Source organism: Hemibagrus wyckioides, linkage group LG04 (genome assembly GCF_019097595.1).
Source record: "Hemibagrus wyckioides isolate EC202008001 linkage group LG04, SWU_Hwy_1.0, whole genome shotgun sequence".
NCBI classification, from domain to species: Eukaryota; Metazoa; Chordata; class Actinopteri; order Siluriformes; family Bagridae; genus Hemibagrus; species Hemibagrus wyckioides.
Window position 1 is genome coordinate 6,533,907 of NC_080713.1, and position 24,372 is coordinate 6,558,278.

Here is a 24,372-nt window from a genome sequence, read left to right on the forward strand (position 1 = left end):
TATAATGGTGTAAGGGGTCTAGCCAGGCTGGGAGAAAATTCAAATCCCTTGTTAAGTCATTTGTCATCTAGCGAATCTTGTTGTGTTTCTCATTAAAGGCAATTTAGACCAATTACCATTTAAAACCAGAACCTATAGTACCACAGATGATAAATTATCCCTTCAGATGTACTCCTAACTGAAACTATTCATTTGTGTCTTTTGGGAAGTAGCGCTCTTTTAAATATAGCATAAACCCCACCATCACTTTAATCTACTGCATAGGCTTTAACCCTATAATTAAAAATGTTCATCAAGAATATATCTAGACTTTAATGCCAGCCGAGGGTTAGCATGACATGTTTCCTGCCCACATCTGAGCCCATGCCACATCCATCACTCAGACTGACAAGCTTATTACTGAAATTGATGCTCATCAAGTCTGATTGTGTTAGCACTTTTGCGGCAGATCAGTACGCATTCCTCTCAAATGAATCCAGGCATCGAACCGAAGCCTTGCTAACCCACCCGGCGACAAAGGCCCACTGCGGTTGATTCTTGCCTCACACAGACATGAGGCTGAATGGCAGGAAAAAATAGAATAGGAGGAAGGGGAGACGGGCCGAGTCTCAGTTTCAATCATGCCGCACAAAATCTGTGCAAATGAGACCTAGTTGATTGATGGGTGCGTGTAGGCTGAACTGTATAAGATAACACGAGGAACACTGAGATTTTCCTACATGCTGAATGTTAACATGTTGCTGGGGACAGCCTACAGAAAGTGATCCAGTGCCGTTTCACTGTAATTACAGGTCCTCTTTCAGAATTTCATTATCTTTCTGGGGAGAGAAATTGCAGAGTAGATTACATTAATATAAAGGGAATATCCAGAACATGGAGGACATGCATATGAGGACGGGGGGAAAAAAAAACACTGACTTACAGTATCGTTCAGCTCGGCTGTTTTCGCTGTCAAGAACCTTGGAAAAAATAATTAATAACCAGATTGTGATGGCGTAATTTTGATGGTCTCCAGATGACTCAGAATGTAGCATGTGTGGACTTCACGCAACATGGCTCCCTTTAGCTTCTCAAATTCATTTCAAGTCCTTGATTTGAGCCAATATAGTAACCAGTGGAATTCATTCTACTTCCCCGTGGAGTCAGTACTCATGGTGGATGTTCCAGCTTAAATCATGTTGACAGTGCTGGCATTTCTACTTCTGCCTTTCCCCCCCTATATTTATCATCAGTAAGCATGGGCAGAGATTTGGTTTGAACACTAGGTGGTTGAAATGTTTATGGGTACGCTTCCCAATATTTTTCTTTTATTTATTTAATTAATTAAAATCAAAAATTACTATTAAATTATTAAAATAATTAAATTTTAATTTAATTTAATTATTAAAATTAAATTATTTTATTAATTTATTTATTTAATCTATCTATCTATCTATCTATCTAATTACAAAGCGTAAAATTACACAGCAAAGGAATGTACACTGTAACTGATTAAAATGTATACACATCATTTATTGTAGTGTAGGTAAGGGATTATTTTTATTTTTTTTAAGTCAGCACTTTCTTTCCTGCACAACTGTAAACCATGAGAAAAGGCAGAAACAAAGTAAAAAGCAATAAAAGAGTTGATTTGAAGATGTTGACAGTGGTTTCTGTCGAATCTGAGTACATCATTAAAGCTACATGTGCTCTCTCAGTCAAATGACAGTAATCAAGCATTGTGTTACAAAGGAATAGTTGGGCATTACTACACAGAGCGGGGATTTTAGTATTTTTATTTAATTTACTATGACAAACTCACAATCAATTCGGAACATCAATAAGGTTACAAAATAAATTATTTCTACATGTGTTTCATTTGATCATGATATAACATTGGGCGGTTGTTATTGATTAGTGGGTGGATTACTTCCTTCTATCCTACCTGGAAATTACAGCCCCAGCAGCAAGAACCTTGGAGAAACAACTGATAACCAGACTCTGATGATGTCCTGATCTGAAGAACATCCTGAGGACCAACATTTACTGTTGCATTGTGTATGACCCTACATGTATCAGTATGTATGTTCTCCACTAAACATGTCTCCCTGTATCTATCTTTTCCCAGTATAAAACATTGTGGATTCCAACCAGTATTTTAACCAATGGAAGTTCTCCTACATCCCCAGATGAGTCACTTTAACTGGGTGAATTTTCTTCTTGGTTCTGTGGGTAACTAAGCTTTACTCAGCTTTGCTAACTTTGCCGAAAAGAAAGAAAGGTGATGAGTCTCAGTTTCACCCACACCTCCCAAAATCTGACCAAATGAGGCCTTGATGATTGATTATATTTAATAAAGCAAGATGAACACATTGTGTGATGGTGGAGTGATTCCAGGTTTGCTCTCCAGATTCCTTGCCAACCTACAAGAAAGTTGTAAAGACTGCTGGAACATTTCAGAAAGAACTTAAACACAAAACACCCTCAGGACACCTTTGTAGGCATCTTCATCATTTTTCTTATATTTGAGTTTGGGTTTTATTGTGTGTTCTGTGACTTAGGAGATTGCATCAATTGTAGCTGACTAATTTGGGACTAGTGACTGTAGCACTCCTGAGCTTTAGCACTCATTCCAACCTACACACTTCATGTTGCTATATTTTGTATCTTGGACTTGTGGGATACAAAGTCTTGCTGGACTTATACCATGGTCAAGAGGCATTGAATCCCAGATTCTAAATTGCTTTGTATATGTGATTTAATTTATATAAAAATAAGTTATTGTTGGGGTTTTGAGCAAAGCCCTTGTCTAGAAGCTTCGATCATGCATTTATTTTGCTTTTTATTTCATGTTTGAATGTCAGTCTTTTATACCAAACATCTGCCAAAATGGATGCATATAAATATAAGTAAAACTCTTGGTCTTAATCTAAAAGTCTCTTAGTCAAATACAGTGAGATTCAGCACAAAAAATGTTACACATGTTTTTTTAATGTGTGTGTATTTTGTCTGCAGAATGAAAGGCAGGAATTCTCCTAATGAATTTCATGGTAGATGTACTAAAACTTTCAACTGTAAATGGCATTTAAGATGTTCATGAAACTTATTTTAGAGGAAAATCAGTGAGAGGGATGAAAAAAATTGACTAGGACTGACTGGCTAGCAGCTCAAATCCTTCAGAAATGCCATAATGTCTGCGAATTTAACTTACATAACTACATCATCTTGCATCATTATTGAGCTCCTAATGCACAATGAAAACTCCAGAAAGGTCATAACATGGGTTCATCTTTGTACATACAATATGTTGGCATAAATACAATAAAGACTACCTCTGAAAATGAGGAAAGCAAGCACATATATTCATGGAGTCAAGGTTGTGTTCATGTACTTTACTCTCACCTCTTCATTTATTACATTGTAATCAGAGCCACATTTTCTGATATAATGATGTACATTCCCATAATTAATCAAATCGATGCAAAATTGCTTAACTTGAACTGTCCCAAACCTGAAAACATAACCCCTAATAATCACATCTGAGCAAAAGTGCGTTTTAAAGCAACCTACTAATTAACCAGCTTCAGATAATTATCTACAGTACATTTTGTATATAGTGTATTCACTTCCAAAAGCTGTATTAGCATTTGGCAGGTGAACGAGTTTCAAATTAAAAGGCATGTGGTTGATGACATCTTGAAAACCATCGGTTATTATCATTGTAAATTGTCAGCACTAGTTCTCCAACTGCAGCTCATCCAGTGCCAATAAAAAGGTTTTATTTAGGTTTTACTTCAGTTCTTTCAGAAATCAACCAGATAAGTATTAGCCATTTTTATTCATACCAGAGCCACCAGAAATAAGGAAAGAAGAAGAAGAAAAAAAGAATCATGCTCCAACTTTCCATTGTGATATGTTCTCCAGGTGCTAAGCCCATGTGAGTAATCTCTATCTTTATAATGAAGAGGTAGCTTGATATCAAGCAGATGTCTTCCTGATATTTTGACATCTATTTTTTCCATTCTTCGTTCCACGTTACAGAGATCTGTCGTCCGTCGGCGGGCTCGTTTGTATTATCAATGTCTGTGGGATTCAGCCACTGACTGGGATGCCTGTGATTTGCTTTGCTCTTCAGAGCTCATTAATATTTACCATGCACCATCCATTTTATCGGTCATATAGGCTTAATTGAAACAAATGCAGCCTCCTGCTGTGCTTGTCTGTAAGGTAAAGAAGGAAAACATGTTCCCATGTGTACCCAAATTATCCTTTAAGCCTGACATAAAGAGCTTTTTTTTTTTTTTTTTTATCGGCCAAGGGGAAAATGGATTCCGAGCATTTAACATGGACAATGCACGACAGCATTGACAGCGCTAGTCTGTTACGAGAATAATCCACAACACTCAGCAGTTCTGTCCGACGTCTTGTTAGACACCATATGCTAATACGATCTACCACACTATTCTTTTTGGGATATGGCCTTATTGTGGTGTACATGACATCGTCTATGGATAACACTTTACTCCTTTGTGTTAGAGTTATTAATTTGAATAATTATTTTTATTGAATTTTTGGTTTCTGAAGAGACGTTTTAAAGAAATCCCACAAGAAGCATCAAGGACCACTTGTTAGCTGTCCAAATGAAAATCTGTGGGCCTTGAAAATCATTAAACATTCTATTCACAATTTTATTCAAATCATTTTGTTGAGCCAACGAGGCTAAGCAAATAGGGTTGAAATCTGAGCTGTTTTTAAAGGTTTGTAAGGAAATAAAAAAAAGGAAAAACCCTCACAATTTATGTACATTTAAATGACATTCAAGTGAGGCACATTTCCAATTCCACCAGCCCTTAGGTAAGGCTTATACACAATTAGAAAAAGCAGAAGATGATTTAGATGGTTAATGGTTCTAGCTTGATACCTTTTACAAAATGCCGTATTTCAATTGAACAGGTGATATATTCCAAATAGATACAAATACAGATTTGAATAGGAGATGCATGGTTTGCAATAATATTATCCTATTCTATTTATTTTAGAAAGATTTTCAGATAGGGCATTTGTTTGAGACTAGAGGATAGATATGAACCTTGCAAGATGAAGACCACTTTTATTAAAGATCATGGTGGTTTTGTCCGAAACAGGGGAAGGAAAAATTTAAAAATATATTTAAAAAATATTTTAAAATATATTTAAAAAAATATATATTAAAAATATATTGCAAAAACAAAAAAAATAATAATAAAAATAAATAAATAAATAAATAAAATTTCACAAACACTTCAATTAAACTCAGAGCCACTTTAAATTCAAATAGATTGCATTACTTTCCCATTCTAGTATGGTTCTACACAGAAATGCTTCAGAGCTCCAATTATGAACCCTTAAAATGGAGCCTTTTTAATAAGACTATGGGTCTTGGCTTTCTGTTAATCCTGGGATTTGAATTCACAACCTTTTGGTCACTAGTACATAACCTTTAGCACTAAGCTGCCCAAAGCAGCAGAGCTCTTGATGCAATTTTAAGTAGCACTTTACCAACATAATGTGTAGTAACACTGCCAGAATTATTCCCTGGTGCAGATCTTAAAGCTTTAAGAAGTCCCCTTAGAGGAATTTTCCACTCTTTTGTTTCAGATTTATTAATGATATTAATAGTAGTCATATTACACATTCCAGCCAACCGGTATTTATTCCATCTATTTTCTAACCTGTGAACTGCAACCGATTATGTTTCTCTTGCTGGCTCTGCACTGTGCTTTGTAATATTAAATTCACAACCACTCACATTATTGTTAATGACTTAGTACGGTCCATTGAGGCATGCTGGCTCTGGTGCAGTTCTATCACAAGGGACACACCTCTCATTTTATATTTGTTCAATCATTAATATCTACACTCTGAGAAAAAAGAGTATTACACTATACCATTGCTTACTGCTGGGGTGATATCCTCAAGTGTACACCTTTTGTACTTCAGTAGGTACCATAAACATACTAACCTTGTATGTATCTTTAAGGATTTACCTTAAAATTACAGTTGCATTACATAATTTAATTATTTTAAGGGTTTGCCTTCACCTGTCCTTGAGAATTAAACAGTCCCTCAATGATTTCAAACATTCGTGCAAAATCAACTATTTTAAGAAGCTTGTAATTTTTTAAAATGGCTGCATATTTTCCAAAGTTTAGGGTTGTGTCATGTGGCAACATCAAAACATGCATTCAGCCAGAGCCCTCTTCGATTCATGTGCGTCAATCATGAGTACAGCTATCACAAAAAGTAATGACATATGTGTCTTTACTGGTGGGAGATTAAAAGAAGAATCCTATGCTTGAAATTTAAGCAAATGAACATGAAAGAAGGACCTTGCTCACGGGCCCAACAGTGGCAACTTGGCAGTGCCGGGGCTTCAACCCCAATCTTCCAATCAACAACCCAGAGACATAACCACTTGAGCTACCACCACCCCAAAAGGACCGTAATGGATAAAGTTCTGGGTTACTGATCAGAAGGTCAGTCAAGATGCCACTGTTTTGGCCCTCACCACTGCTCCAGAGATGGCAGGTCATGGCTAATCCCAGGCTCTGACCCTAACTTCCTAACAAGCTAGGATAGAAGACAAGAAATTTACTGTGCTGTAATGTATATATAATAAATAAATGGTTCTTCTTTGAAGTGCTTCGAAGTGAGCCCCAGAATCCCATTTTCAAGAGGATCAGGGACCCATAATCTGGTCCCTTTTCATGCTCTAATAAACATAACAAACTCTGGGTTCAAATGTCTCCCAGTGTAGTCCATATCATGAACCACTTTCAGAGACAGTTTAAGTAATCAATGGTTTAATAATTCCATAAACTAGATATTTTGGATATGGAAATCAGGTCTGAATGATAAATATATATTCAATAAAATACTGAATTGTTTGTCTTTCTGTGCTTCCTCTCTCCCAGGTGTCTGGATCATCTCTCTTTACTAGATGAGGAAATAAAAAAAGAGTAGAAGAGAAAAAATATCCCCTATCTCACAGCAGCCAACTCCTAAATCCCAGACCTTCGTCTGAATTGAAGGAAGGCAAAGAGCAGTGAGTCATGAGTGGGCCTGTCACTGAGGGCTTCGCTGGGCTGCTGTAATTTATCATGGCTGCCACTGGATGCTGACAGGACGGCAGCTGCTCCATGCTGGAAGAGCACTCTTGCACATGTGCTTCTTTTGGACCTGGCTTTACCTATGACACGTTAACATACCTTTGCAGGATGTAGTATTAATCTAAAAAATATATACCTAATTTATTATTGAAATTAAGTGATTATAAAGTGAAGGTAAGTAGATATAAAAAAAAAATAAAAAATTTGAGTTTGTGTATAATTTTATAGAACTGAACTTAATTTATGTGAGATATATTTTGCAGAATTTTTGTACATTTACATTTCAGACATTTGGCAGACGTCCTTATCCAGCGTGACTTACAAGAGCCTTTCTCAGGGGCCCAGCAGTGGTAGCTTGGTGGACCTGGGATTCAAACTATGCTACTTCTTGTGGAACAGCATGGGAATGGTTTGGTTCCTACCTGGATGGTCGCGTATATCAGGTAACATGGAAGGGATTGACATCTGCTCCATGCAGACTATCTACTGGTGTCCCACAAGGCTCAGTACTTGGTCCTCTCCTTTTCTCCCTCTATACCCACTCTCTTGGCAAAGTTATATCCTCAAATGGCTTTTCATACCACTGCTATGCTGATGACACCCAACTTATCTTCTCATTCCCTCCCTCAGATACCACGGCTTCTGCTCGGATCTCAGCGTATCTGGCGGACATTTCATCTTGGATGACAGCTCATCAGCTGAAACTTAATCCCAGCAAAACTGAACTGCTGGTCATCCCAGGTGATTCATCCCCAGCCCAGGACACGGTCATATGTCGATTTCTTCTGTACAACATTAGAAGAATTCGACCATTCCTATCCACACAGGCTACTCAAGTGCTTGTTCAGTCTCTGGTTATTTTGAGACTGGGCTACTGCAACTCTTTATTGGCAGGTCTTCCTCTGAATGCAGTTCATCCACTGCAAATGATCCAAAATGCAGCAAAATGCAACCCGCCTAAGTTCTCCCACACCACCCCACTGCTGCGTTCCGTCCACTGGCTTCCGGTAGCTGCACATATCAGATTCAAAGCACTGATGCTTGCCTACAAAGCCAAGAATGGACCAGCACCATCTTACCTCAAAGATCTTATTACTCCTCACATTGCACCTCACTCCCTCAGATCCACTAGCACTGCTGGACTGGTCCCACCATCTCTCAGGGTAAAAGGTATGTATTTATCTAGACTCTTCTCTGTTCTGGCACTGAGGTGGTGGAATGAACTTCCCCTAGATGTCTGTACAGCCGAGTCACTGACTGTCTTCAAACGATGTCTGAAGACCTACCTTTTCCTGAAGCACTTAAACTAGCTCTTATTTTTCCCTGTTTTTATGTATTTTTACATGTTTAAAAAAAGACACCAATTTTAGGCTAATGGTATCCTAAGTCTGTAACCTAATGAACTTAATCTTAAAGCACTTTTGTATGTCGCTCTGGATAAGAGCATCTGGATAAGAGCATCTGCCAAATGCCAGAAATGTAAATGTAAACTAACAACCTACCGATCAGTAGCCCAACCACAAGCTACCACATCCCCCACATACTATGTACTTAGAAGACTAAGTACATAGTATGTGGGGGATGTGGTAGCTTGTGGTTGGGCTACTGATCGGTAGGTTGTTAGTTTACATTTACATTTCTGGCATTTGGCAGATGCTCTTATCCAGATGAAGATAGATTATCCAGATAGAAAAAGCAAAATTCAAGGTAAAAAAGTACTCTCATACTGTCTAAACTGTTTTTGCGAAGCATTATTCATCCATATAATTTAAATCAGTGTTTTCTTAGCTTCTAATAGGCATAGCTAGCAAGTGTCAAAGCTATTGTGTCTAGCTAGCATAGCAAGTTTTATCATGGCTGTCAGAGTAGGGACAGTTGCAACCGTCCCAGCTTGCTGTTGCAACAAATTTCATGCAAAAGATGTGTGGAACATGGTTGAAACAGGGGTTACAACTGTCCAAAACCCAGAAAAAATTGTTGCCAGGCATGGCGGTAGACAGTTTGGGTCATCCACATCAGCAGAAAGAGGGACACTTGTGACCCTTGCTTGTGCAGTCAGTGCACTGGGGAATATGATCCCACCTCAATTTGTATTCGCTCATGTCCATTTCAAAGAACATTTTATCCGTGATGGCCCATCTGGGTGGATGCTGGAAGAAGACTTTATCATGTTTCTGAAGCATTTCCAACACCACAGGAAACACCACAAGTCCTCAGTGGATGCTAAAGTCTTGCTTATACTGGACAACCACTCATCCCATTTGTCTCTGACAGGAATAAATTACTGTAGAGACAATGGAATTGTCTTGCTTTCCTTTCCACATCACTGCTCTCACAAACTACAGCCACTGGATCGTACTGCTTATGGTCCTCTAAAATGAGCTGTGAACTCCTTCTGTGACTCATGGATGAACAGCCACCCAGGGCTGACAATGTCAATTTATGACATTCCTGGGATTGTTAGGTTGGCCCTCCCTTTGGCAGCAACACCAGCAAATGTGCAGTCAGGTTTTAGGTGCATTGGCATTTGGCCATTTAATCAGGAGGTCTTCCAAGATGTTGACAGAGCACCATCTTTGGTGACAGACCATCCTCCTCCATCCACTGCAGCTCCACCAGTTCCATCTGGCCTGCCTACACCTCCTGCAGATCCTGTCTCCAGCTGCTGTTGCTCAACCACTGCCACCTGTGCTGCCCGCACCTGCTGGAACTGCCCAAGATCGAAATCCTGTATCGATTTCTCACCTGAGACCCTATGACCTCACCCTACGACCTCCGTTATTTTATTACTCTTTGTCTTTATCAGTTTAACCAATTTAACCCTGTCTGTTCACAAATAAAATAAAGAAATTGCAGTATGATGTTATATAATGTATTTTTAAATTACATTTTAATGAATGTTGCAACTGTCCCTGTGGACTGTTGCAACTGTCCCCTGTTAGGGGGTCAGTTGCAACATTTCACTTTGTCTGTTAAAGTTTACATTGTTCATATATTATTACACGTACGGATGTTGCAACAATGTGGGTGAGTATCTGACAGATTTAAGTGTAATATATTAAAATTTTGGCTTTCTACTAAAAACGGTCACTGAGAAACTGAAGAAAATACAGAAAGTGTTTCAACCGTCCCTGCTCTCCCCTACTTCAGTAATATCTTTCCATTTCTTAAATATATGTTTGTTTGTGTTATTCTATCTTTAAGCATTTTTTGTGAATGAATTCTGTTGTTAATTGTTATTTATTCACTCTGAGCTGAACATGTGTTAGAGTACTGTAGTGTTATTTAGATTAGTTTACTGGGAGAAGCAGTTAAGGCTACTATTAATTCAAGAGACTAACAATTAGTAACCTGGTGCTCTGCTTTATATAGTGAATGTAGGGTAGGGAGAGTTACACATAACACAAATAATAAAAAAAAATAGTTCACATGAAATAAAAAAATAACTGAAAGCTCAATTGTGTAGATAATGGACCTTTTCTTTTTTTGTATATTCATATAATTTCTCAATGGCCAAGGACAGCTGTCTCTTGAGACAGAGCTGCACCAGAGCCAAGTCTGACTGTTGTTAAATCATTATTAATGATGTGTGTGGTTCTGGATTTAATATAGCAGAGCACAATGTAGAACCATCAAAATAAACATAAACAAAGACAGCTCATGAGGAAAAGAAGTGAAATGCTAGATGACTGGCATGTGCATGTGTACAAAGATACTGCAGAGATGTGTATCATCAGAGTGCAGCATCCCTGTGCATTTGGATTTCTTCAAAGAAGTCGGCTCTGTGCTTGCTTGCTGTGGCAGTTACCTAACCTACCAAGGCCGTTCGACCCAGCGACATAAAGCGACCAATTTCCCTGCACTGCCTACGTTCAATGATTCTGGCAGCCAACATTGTCTTTGAATGATGCTTCCTACAGTGTTAGCTTTTCTTTTCATTTTTTACAGCCATGGCCTGTTACTCTGGAGATTCAGCTCCAATCCTTATGCTTAGCTTGCCCAAGGCTTTCCTCTTTTCTTTCTGCTAGCATTAGCACATTTTTTCCTTTTTATTATTGCTTAGTTTTTTTCTTGTTCAAAGACTCGATTTGGCTCAGCAGCACACAATAGACTAATATGAAGAACTTCAGTCCAATGGTACTAATAAATAAATAAATAAATAAATAAGTACTGGCTATTTAATAAAAGTGCATCATAAACCCCTAAACCATCCTAGATGTGTGAAAAAAATAAAAAAAAATCTCAGACAAATAGATGCACAGCATGGATGGAACAGATCCAGGCATCATCATTTCAAATCCAAGCAAGTCTTCACATTATATTTCACAGGTCTAGAAATTAATTAGTGGTGCATTATTGAAATTCTTTATCATATTTGTATTTTCTTATACTTGGCATTGATTCAACAGTATTTATTTATGCATTAAATAAAGCTTATAAAAAAATTAAAAAAAACTAATTTAAAAGTCTCAACAAGCATGAGACCTACCTCATCTCAATCCCTTATCATAACCATATTCTGTTCAATAACAAAAACATGGCTATGATTCAGAATATATCTTGTGATCTGACATTGATTCAATCCCTAATTTATAACTTCACATTTTGGTCCCATTTACTATTTGCTTAAAATGGGAGAAAAAATATTATAACCCTGGTTACTTCTCATCCTGTCATATGCAACCTCCCATTGAATGTGTGTAAATAGCTAGCACTGCTTTGCTAATCTGCCTTTAATGCTAGTACAAAGCAAAGCATGTAAATACAAAAAAAAAATTAAAAATTTGTTTCCATTGTGTTTAGCTAGTTAGCTATAGAAGCTGTTACATTTCTCATTGGAATGCTCCAGGGTTCATGCCCACAAACAACAAACCTTGTGGTCACTACAAGTCCGAAAACTACAAGTGACACCTGGTAGTGTAAAAACAGGCTAACAGTTCCACAATAATTCTCCATCCCATATGATTAAAGACATGGTATTTGCTCAAAACCTCTATTAAATGTAATCTTGAAATGTTGACCCAGGCCTTTTTGCAAGCACTTTAGTCAGAGCCAACTGTGCCACCACAGATCACTTAGACATTATTAGTGTTGTAATGATTTCAGTTAACAAAAGCAAATTTATTCTCCACTGGTATCTATTACAACATTGGTGCTGTCACTTGTGTGATTTATGTTTGGAAATCCAGCAATCTCTGCAGATTTAGTTGGCTGGTTTATCCTGAGTGTAAGGAAATTTGATTCATCTGATGTACCTTTCCTAAAGTGACATAATGTGGCACAGGTATGACAGATATGCTAGACTAGTTTGGTTAAAAATAAATAAATAAATAAATAAATAAATAATAAAGAAAATCAATCAATTAATTTAATTATTATTATTATTATTATTATTATTATTATTATTATTATTAACTTTTTTTGGGGGGGGTATTTTTTTTATTGTCAGGTTAGACCCTGACATAAAATTAAGTTATGGGAATAAAATTTATTTAAATATACTCTATTTGCCCCAAATATAATCCCATATGTGTTCTTTCCTCCAAATTTGCTACAGTTATAAGCACATAATTGTCTATAAAGTCATTGTACAATGTAGTATTATGATTTACCTTCACTGGAACTAAAGGACCCTCAAACTATTACATCATGATCATCATGATGCCCCAATGCCCCGTGCACAAAGCAAGGTCTATAAACACATGGTTTGCCATGGTCTATATAGAAAAACTCAAGTTGCCCACACAGAGCATTGATTCAACCCCACTGAAGACATTTGGGATAAACTGGAACAGTGCCAGGCCACCTCACTTGAAGTCAGTGTCACCCAAACTAATGCTCCTGAGGCTGATGTTTCAAAATCTAGTTGAAAGCCTTCGCATATGATCAGAAGCTACTCCATGTTCATGCCAATGGTTTTGGTGTGGGTATAAAGGGCAGGTGTCCACATACCTTTGACTATAAATTGTATGTATATATTTGTTTTATTTCATATATTATTTACCTGGCAACTAACTTTAGACCAGACACCAATTCAAGTAATTGATTTCTCCATTATGATAAGGTTCAATACTGGCTCCAGTTCAGACCAGTGAAGGCCCTCTGGAATTGCTAAAGGCTCATAAGCCAGTCATTATAAAACAAAATAAGTCCCTTGCAGCCATTAAACTCACAATTCCTCTCTAGACCACATTAGAGAAAGACGTTAATTACTTTTAAAAACTCAGACATGTTCAGTCAAGTTATTTTGCAACACCAATACAGCACCATTTTTTTTAGAGCCCAAAAAGAGCTTCTCACATATTGACAGATAAGCCTAGGTTTCCATTAACACTGATTTAACTACTGGATAATTGGACAGAAGCACTCTACTTTAATTATTACTAGTGATTTTAATTAGAAACCATTTTGACGCTTTCTGTGAAGATAATTTGCCTCCAGTAAAGTCACTGGTACAACCCCTGGCTAGAGGATATAGAGTTTTTTTATGAATCTTGCTGCATTGTTATTAGTTTACACTTTCTATTCTATTCTACACTTTCTTTATTAAATATATTCTACATGCCATGTCAGCTCCTACTGAGGAGAAGTCATTGTTTCAGTTTTGAATAGTAATATTTTACCTACTCATCAGATCCATAGAGATTTGTATTCCTAAATGACAGACTTAGGGATAATATGACAACATTTGGAGGCTGACTTATTTGTGTGGTGAAAACCATGCACTTACTACATTACATTTAGTTCATATTGCTGCTCCGTTGATTCAGTACATACTAATCAGTATACAGTATGTGTGTAGTATGAATACAATCTGGACATACTACATCTGGCACTGTCATGTGACCTACACTGTTAGATCAACTAAAAAAAACGAACCAAAGCAACTTGTTTAAACCTTCAATAAGTTAACTGGTGTTTTTAAACAAGTACTGTAACCACAAGGAACAACATTATACCTAAAACACTTAGTCTCAGCTCTTTCACACCACTCTCATTACATTATGGGACAAAGCAGTGTCCATTAATTCCATCCTGCACAATTTCAGTAGGTCATGCTCATCTACTGTTTTATGAATTCTAAAAATCTGGACATATTACTTGTAACCACATCAGGTGCACCTTTCCCTCCTTGCCCAAATACTGACACCTCCAGGTCATTCACTTTTACTTCCTGTACACTTTCTTATGTACCACACACTCACAGTTTACTGTTTTGAGAGGTCTGGCCAGTTTGCATGCATTACCAAGCTGTTTGTTTCTATTGATCTCATTTACTTTCTGGTTATGACCAAGTTTTTTCATGTCTTTGTGTATATTTGGACCATTTTCTGATGTTTGGACTGTTTCCTGATTGTTCTCACGATTCGGATTTGTGTACTACTTTGGTGTACTGCATTTCAACTGCCATATATTAGGGTAATAGGGAATTTCGGATGCAGCACTATACGGTTATATTGCACGGTAATCGGTGCTGAACCACATTACCTATGAGCTGCAGAACATCACATACCTATGTCACATGTCCCACTGATCACTCACGCCTGTTTCATGTTACTCCATTAGCACTCCTATATAAGTTCTGGTTTCTGTGTGCTTCTTTGTCAAGCTTTTGTTGCTGTTGTGTGGGAGTGGTGCTGTACATGACATAATCTTGCTTATAGGCTGGATGTTTTTGCTATTTATTTCTTATTTTCACAGTTTTTTGTTACTGGTCTGGAATTTTCTCAATTACAATGATCTCTACTTGAATCTGCCTGCTCTACAATCCCTGACAGTTTGTGAGTCATTGAGGGTTGGGATAAACCCATTCAATTATAGTAATAAGTCAAAATTTCTAATTATCTGTCCAGATTCAATATTAATGTTAATTATCACTTAATATTTTAATTATCTATTATTTCAATTATCCACATATTGTGGGGGAAAAAAATTGTGATTTTATGTAGATAATCAAGCTTATATTAAGCTTTCATTTATTTATTTATTTATTTATTTATTTATTTATTTATTTATTTATTTATTTATTTATTATTCCTTCATTCTCTGGTGGTTGAGCCAGAGCCTGGTGCTAAATATAAATTGTTCTAAAAGCAAGGAATAGCAAAGTGTATATTTAACACTACAGAAGTTTTGTTCTGCCAGACCTCTGGGATCTTCATCTGCCACTGCATAAAATATTGTAATCAATTACAATCAGATGAATCAGCCTGTTCTCTGTACCTTTCCGTGCCTTTGCAAGGCTCAGGCTCCCATCTCAAACCGTGCCCTGCAATTTCCATAATACCAAAAGGAATTATGTTTGACTGCACCTTAAAAAATGCAATCAGCGATGATGGAGCATTCTATTTTAACATCAGTGTGGATATCTCTATTTCTCTGTCTGTCACCATCTCACCTTTGTACCACTTCACACGCTCTTTGTTTTGAAAATCCGTGGCCATTTCGGATTGCTTTATCCTTTTAAAGATATAAGATTCATTTGAGATATAAGCATGATTTCATTGCAGTGAGCATTCGACAAAAATGCGCCCCACACACTGCCCTGTGAAATGGATTCAGCAGCTATTCCAGGCCTAGGTTCTGTCTTGGTACAAAAATAATAGTAATGATCTTTGTAGAAAAATACCTGGACATCCTTTGGACCTATATATATTTGTATGTGTGTGTGTGTGTGTGTGTGTGTGTGTTGTGGCTTCAAGATAAGTCCATTTAGAGCTATTTTTGCCTGGAGACATCACAGCCTATTATAATAGTATTTGTTAGTATTTATAGTACCATAAAACATCCTGGGACATAAATCATGACCTGAATGTCCATATAATATGTCTATGTATGTAGCGTGCCTTAGTAAATAAACATTTGTCCAGAAAAGAAAAGACAAGATAATCAGTGGCTGCACATGAAGCAAATAAATAGATGTTTAAAAGCAGCCATAAAGTAACTATAAAACAATTTTGTGTAATCATTTTGTGGTGTAATTTTAAAAAAACACTAAAAAAGCATGGTGGCACATGCAGCTCTGGCACATGTCATTGGCAAGACAGAAAATGGGTCTTGCTTGCTTCCCAAAGGCAAGAGTGAATTATGACAAACACTATCATGATGGTTGCATCTTCCCTGCAGGTTCCCTCTTTGCATCACTGTTCCCATGGAGACAAACATAGTCCACATGTTTTTTATATTACTGATCTAGTCCTGTCATTGGCTTGTTGTCTGACTGTGTTCACCTGTACTTGGTTTAGTTCTAATAAGTTTGTGTATTTCTATACTGTTGTGTCAATGCATTTCCAAAGTCTCTTATATCAGTCTGTAGGTGTGCTCATTATTATTATTATTTTTTTTTTTTTATTAGTAGTAGTAGTAGTAGTATAGTTCTAATAAATATTTCAAATCTAACTATTTAAACACAAATAAATTAATATGTTAATCTGTTTTATATGTTACTTGCTAGGCAACAAGCTAGGTTCCTGGGTAGATTAGCAAAGCAAGCTCTCTGTACTAGCTATGCTCACTCACCAGAGGGACCAACAATCTCTGCTATTCCCCTCCAAGCTTTATTTATCTCAAATGTTACTATATATAATTAATGACAGGATAAGGCCACAAGAAACCACAATTATATCCACAGTCATAGTTTTCCTGTTTTCTGTAAAGGGATCTAACAGATAGATAAATAGACAGACAGACAGACAGACAGACAGACAGATGGATGGATGGATGAATAGATAGATGGATGGATGGATGGATGGATGGATGGATGGATAGATAAATAGATACAACTTTATTGTCATTGCATAGTACAGGTACATAGTAACAAAATGCCATTTAGCATCTACCAGAAGTGCAATATATATATATATATATATATATATATATATATATATATATATATATATATATATATATATATATATATATATATATATATATATATATAATTAGATTATTATGCGGAGAAGATGTAGCAGATTGTACAGGGTGGAGCAGAACTGCAAGGTGATTACAGGCAGGGAAGTGTTAGTGAGACATGTCCTAGTATAGTGTAGAGTTAAGTTGATTTATAGTTGTAGGGAAAAAACTGGCCCTGAACTTGCTGGTTCTGGTGCGGATGGTCTTGTATCTCTTTCTGGAAAGAAAAGGGTGGGAGGAGTCCTTGATGAGTTTATGTGCTCAGTGATCTATTGAGGTGAAAAGACTCAGAGGAAGGTAGTTGGGTGCCAGTGATGTGTTGGGCGATTTTCACCACCAACAGCAGGTAGGAGCTAAAGATGTGAGTAGGGATCAAAGTCATATAAGACCACAAGCGTCAAACATTCATTTAACTCACTTTTGTCACATGGCGTACACTCACTTTAGGTCTCACTTGACACACTGTTGCTTTGTCACAAGGCATGTTGCATAATCAGCATAGAGTTAACATGCATTTTTGCAGACATCCTCACTCTGGAACAAGTAAACACATTGTTCAAATCGTGACAATTCTTATACGGCTTTCATTGTGCTGCAAATTCTCTGTTTACTCTCCAGCATTACTGCTTGCTCATGAGGCTGTGACAATTCAATAAGCATGTTATTAAACCGAATCTTTTCTTTCTCATTCAGCCCCCTCCAGTTCTCCTTCTTTTTGATGTAACATAATCCACAGGCCTACAGTTTTGCAGCAAGATGAGCTTGCACAAAATGCCCTATTTAAGCAATATCAGACAATTCAGTTTAGTAGATAATCTCGCGGGGATCCTGAAGAGTTGTATTCAAGAACTGCTGCCTAAATCTGAATGACTGTCCTGTATTCATCCCAGGACTCTTGTAAAGACGGGCTCCATTCTGAGAGGAAAAAAAGTTTATTTATTTACAACACAAGGGTTTGGCTAAAAGAAACTGATCACACTAAGAGTGCTCCATGTTAAGCATTTTAATTCCGTATCAAAAATGCATGATTTTGCTGTAAAATTTTCAAAATCTGAGATTTGTTGTGCTTTTACTTTTGCAGAAAACTAATTCTTCTTTTAAGCTACTTCCTGTGAAAACACATGAGATGACTGTACTCATGTTCAATGTACATGAATCAAAGAGGACTTTGGCTGAATGCTTATTGTGATGACATCAAATGGTACATCTTCTGCCCATATCTGGGACATAGCTCCTGCAAATATTGAGTTTTGTTTGATTTTACATTAATTTCTGGGTTTGCAAAATCACAGACTCCTGGAGAAACTGATAATGGAATAAATAGTCAATAAATAAGGCTTATACTGAATGGGGTGTGCCATTCCATATTCAGGCACCACACACACACACACACACACACACACACACATACACACACATTCCATTGCAGCCAATCCACCCACCAGTATGTTTTTGGAAGGTGAAAAGAAACCAGAAGACTCAGCAGAAACCCATGTGAACACAGGGAGAACACATGAAACACCAGACAGACAGTAACTCGAGCACAGGATGGAACCACAGACCCTGGAGCTGCCAGGTGGCAACACTACCCACACAAATGAATGACTGCTGCTACACAACTGTTATATTTTTTTTCACTCCTACTTAAACCTCTTAGCATTTACAGAGGATTCTCCACTCTGTAACTCTCCCACTTGGATCGATACACAGTGCTATACGTCCTATTGGCTATAATGATTATCTAAAGTTATAAGCCTGCGACAGCCTCATCCATCAAAACCCTATCACAGGCATGACAACATTAGGAACAATGTGGCTATAATTATTCCCACCGGCCCCAGTTGGAACAGCTGAATACACACATTTGTTTGATGTTCTAGAAAGCGGTAAATGAAATCTGTTCTCCACTAGAAAAAAAATATCCTGCTCTGTGTCAGGTTTCAATAAATGCATCGTTTGGATAAATATACAGTATGAGTTTCAAATTTAAAGTGCTTTACTGCCTGTTACTCATTTCCACAAAATCAAAAGCACTGCTTTAACAAGAAGAAATCATTTGGAAGGGTTGCAAGAATGCCTTGCTGAGAGAAACCCAGCAGAACAGTACATTTGGAATTATGGTTAATGGTGTTTTTTGGCTGGATGCAAAAGAAAATAAGTTTTCACTTTAAAATATAGTGGTCATGATTGACTATAATCACAAAATTTCTTTTGAGTAAAATGATAATCATGACCAACATCTGAACACTTCTGACAGACATTTGAAACTTAAAGGCTGTCAATGGATATTTCAACAAGAAAAAAAAAAAAAAAAACATTGCCAAATTTCAACCCCTTTGTAAACCTGTGCATGCACTATGAAAAACATGTCAAGTACCTCAATATGCTTTGTATATAATCTGTGACTCCAACCTTATACCCTCTTGGAGTTATTATTCTGTTTAGAGAAGACCTTGCCAAGTACTGCATGTATAGTGGTCTGGAAAAAACACTCTGGAATTCTGGAAAAATCCTAGCCATCTCTTAGCCAACCCCCCTAGCCACACCCTTGCCATCCAATCCCACGTCTCTTTAAAAATCAGCAAATAATATATACTATATGGTCAAAACCATAGGAACACCTGATCATTATAGCCTTGCTGAACTTTCCAATCCAATATCTGAGGACATTAACATGGATAAGAAGAATTCCAGTTTGCCCCAAACGTGTTCATTGGGGTTGACATTAAGGATCTGTGCAGGACGCTTGAGTTCTTTATGCAAACCATGTCTTTATGAAGGTGGCTATGTGCACAGAGGCATGGTCATGCTAGACACAAAGATATTGTACACAAATTTTTGCTAATAACTTTGTGGCCACTGTTTGAGGAGGGCCTAAATATGGCTGTAAGGGTTAAATGTCCACAAACCTTTGGCCAATTTGTACCAAAAGTTAGTACTGACACACTTACATTATAAAAAAATAAGTATATCTGTTTTATCCATCCATCCATTGTCTCCCGCTTATTTGGGGCTGGGTCGCGGGGGCAGCAGTCTAAGCAGGGATGCCCAGACTTCCCTCTCCCTAGACATGTCCTCCAACTCTTCCATGGGGATCCCGAGGCGTTTCCAGGTCAGCAAAGAGACATAGTCCCTCCAGTGTGTTCTGGGTCTTCCCCGGGGTCTCCTTTCGGTGGGGCATGCCCGGAACACCGCCCCAGGGAGACATCCAGGAGGCATCCGAAACAGATCTCCGAGCCACCTCAACTGGCCCCTTTCGTTGTGGAGGAGCAGCTGCTCTACTCTGAGCTCCTCCCGGGTGACAGAGCGCCTTATCTCTAAGTGATCTCCTACTGAGGAAAACTCATTTCGGCCACTTGTATCTGGGATCTCGTCCTTTCAGTCATGACCCAAAGCTCATGACTATAGGTGAGAGTAGGAATGTAGATTGACTGGTAAATCAAAAGCTTCGCCTTTCGGCTCAGCTCCTTCTTCACCAAAACAGACCAGTATACAGACCGCATTACTGCTGCTGCTGCACCGATCCGTCTGTCAATCTCACGCTCCTTCCCTCACTCGTAAACAAGACCCCAAGATACTTAAACTCCAACCTCGAGGGGACAAGCCACCTTTTTCCGGTTGAGAACCATTGCCATGGATTTGGAGGTGCTGATCCTCATCCCAGCAGCTTTGCACTCAGCTGCAAACCACCCCAGTGCAACAAGACAACATCATCTGCAAAAAGCAGAGATTAAGTCCTGTGGTCCCCAAACTGGACTCCCTGTTCATAAAAATAATGAACAGAACTGGTGAAGGAGAGCCCAGCCCCTCTCTTCACCCAATTGTCCAAGACATATAGCTGAAGGTCAGATGTCATGACCACAAAGACCACATTGATCATTGACCTCCGGCCTAGGGTGTCCTGGTACCATGTGTACTGATGGGAACCATTATGCTTGAACATGGTGTTTGTTATGGACAAACCGTGACTAGCACAGAAGTCCAACAACAGAACACCATTAGAGTTCAGATTGGGGTGGCGGTGCACTCCCAATCATGCCCCTCCAGGTATCACTGTCATTGCCCACATGGGTGCTGAAGTTTTTCTAGTACAACTATGGAGTTCCCATTCGGAGAACCTTCCAGCATCCCTCGCAGGGTCTCCAAGAAGGCTGGTACTCCACACTGCTGTTTATCTCATAAGCTGAAACAACAGTGAGACACCTATCCCCGAACCAAAGGCACAGGGAAACAACCCTCTCAATTACCAGGGAAAACTCCAACACATGGCGGCTGAGCTGGGAGGCTATAAGCAAGCCCATCCCAGCCCACCACCTCTTACACTCCAGAGTAGTAGCCTCTCTCAACGAGTTGGGTTCCAGAGCCCAGGCTGTATGTGGAGATGAGCCTGACTATCTCTAGCTGGTACCGCTCAACCTCACCCACCAGCTCAGGCTCCTCCCCCCGGTGAGGTGACATTCCATGTCCCAAGAGACAGATTCTTTGACAAGGGTTTGGGTCGTTGAGGCCCCTGCCCATGACTGTTACCCAAACCACATTGCACCGAGCCCTTATGCTCCTTCCTGCTGGTGGTGGGCCTACAGGAAGGTGGGCCTACATCACTCCTTCAGGCTGTGTCCGGCCAAGTCCCATAGGCAAAGACTCGGCCACCAGGCACTCGCCAATAATTTTTGGGTTAACTGTACATTCTGGAAAATTACAAGAATTTGAGATCTGTAATGTATGTTATATAAAAAAGCAAATGAATGAAACACTGTAGATGATCAGAACAACATAAGGAATAAGAAAGTCTCTCTCTCTCTCTCCCTCTCTCTCTCTCTCTCTCTCTCTCTCGTTTTCATTTTATAATCCTCAGATTGCATCATTACACATTTGGATTAGACCAGTGGTCTAGAACTAAATTCCCCAGGAAATGAGGTCTTACAGACATGATGGCGACACAAAAAAAAAAAAAAACTATGACCCCTTATGACAACTTATTCCATTTTCTTGGTCTTTCATCCATACTATGAACACCTGTTTAATGCTCACTCCTAGGCTTTTATTCTCAGATTGCAAAACGAATTCATCTGGTCATTTTGGAAGAATTTAACCTGCTTTCTAGATGGTTGAAGATGGTGTGAATGACATAGGACAGGGCAGTCTCAATGTCCTCAAGACATGGACCATATTTTTAATGCATGTCAAATGAAAAGTCAGATTGAAATTATTAATTTGTGTGGAATAATGTATTAAACTGATTAATTGGATAAGCGTAGAAGTGTAATAACCCAGTTTTTCAAATATAACAGCATCCCCTTCTAATATACGGATAGTATATTAGTATATAATAGTGGATATTATATTACCACTATTAATGCTTTAAGTGTTTCTATGTAACACTTACATAATCCCTTCAACATCAACTAAAACCATTTAAAATACAGTTTTATTCCAATGTTTACAACAGAAAATTTTGACACAGCATGTGATTTCACTGATTGATTGATTGACAGCTGTGTTATGACACACAAATTGACAATTTAAATTAGATAAACTTCATTATGTTGTCAACGCAATTGTCACATACTAGCAATAAAACATACCATTGATTATCTTCCAATAGCATCAAGTCTTTTATTCCACTTACTTACTTTTAGAGATTTACCAAAAAATACATACACTATATTGCCAAAAGTATTCGCTCACCCATCCAAATAATCAGAATCAGGTGTTCCAATCACTTCCATGGCCACAGGTGTATAAAATCAAGCACCTAGGCATGCAGACTGTTTTTACAAACATTTGTGAAAGAATGGGTCACTCTCAGGAGCTCAGTGAATTCCAGCGTGGAACTGTGATAGGATGCCACCTGTGCAACAAACCCAGTCGTGAAATTTCCTCACTCCTAAATATTCCACAGTCAACTGTCAGCTGTATTATAAGAACGTGGAAGTGTTTGGGAACGACAGCAACTCAGCCACGAAGTGGTAGGCCACGTAAACTGACAGAGCGGGGTCAGCGGATGCTGAGGCACATAGTGCGAAGAGGTCACCAACTTTCTGCAGAGTCAATCGCTACAGACCTCCAAACTTCATGTGGCCTTCAGATTAGTTCAAGAACAGTGTGCAGAGAGCTTCATGGAATGGGTTTCCATGGCCGAGCAGCTGCATCCAAGCCATACATCACCAAGTGCAATGCAAAGCGTCAGATGCAGTGGTGTAAAGCACGCCGCCACTGGACTCTAGAGCAGTGGAGACGCGTTCTCTGGAGTGACGAATTGCGCTTCTCCATCTGGCAATCTGATGGACGAGTCTGCGTTTGGCAGTTGCCAGGAGAACGGTACTTGTCTGACTGCATTGTGCCAAGTGTAAAGTTTGGTGGAGGGGGGATTATGGTGTGGGGTTGTTTTCAGGAGCTGGGCTTGGCCCCTTAGTTCCAGTGAAAGGAACTCTGAATGCTTCAGCATACCAAGACATTTTGGACAATTCCATGCTCCCAACTTTGTGGGAACAGTTTGGAGCTGGCCCCTTCCTCTTCCAACATGACTGTGCACCAGTGCACAAAGCAAGGTCCATAAAGACATGAAAGACAGAGTCTGGTGTGGATGAACTTGACTGGCCTGCACAGAGTCCTGACCTCAACCCGATAGAACACCTTTGGGATGAATTAGAGCAGAGACTGAGAGCCAGGCCTTCTCGTCCAACATCAGTGTGTGACCTCACAAATGCGCTTCTGGAAGAATGGTCAAAAATTCCCATAAACACACTCCTAAACCTTGTGGACAGCCTTCCCAGAAGAGTTGAAGCTGTTATAGCTGCAAAGGGTGGACCGACATCATATTGAACCCTGTGGATTAGGAATGGGATGTCACTTAAGTTCATATGCGAGTCAAGGCAGGTGAGCGAATACTTTTGCAATATAGTGTATGTTAAATTAAGTGGCCTCCAGGTGGTCCAGGGCAGTGTCCCGCGTTCTCATTGCTGTGGCCTGTGTTCATTTTCCAGGCAGGGAGCTAACCCAGCTACCGAAGAGTTAACTCTTAGTGCCGGTCCCAAGCCCGGATAAAATGGGAGGGTTTGGCATCCGGTGTATAACCTATGCCAAATCAAAACATGTGGACCAAATGATCAGCTGTGGTGATCAGCTGAACAGGAAGCATCCAAAAGAACAACAACAACAACTACAACATATGTTATATTAAGTAAAGAACATTTTATCTATTTACAGTTACATTAACTGTTGTGGAACATCTGCAAAATTAGTTTTACATAGACAAGGTTTGTATTTGGACATCACTTCCATAGTTTAGTCCCACCCCCTACACTGATTGACAGGTTTCTGTGCAAGGCGT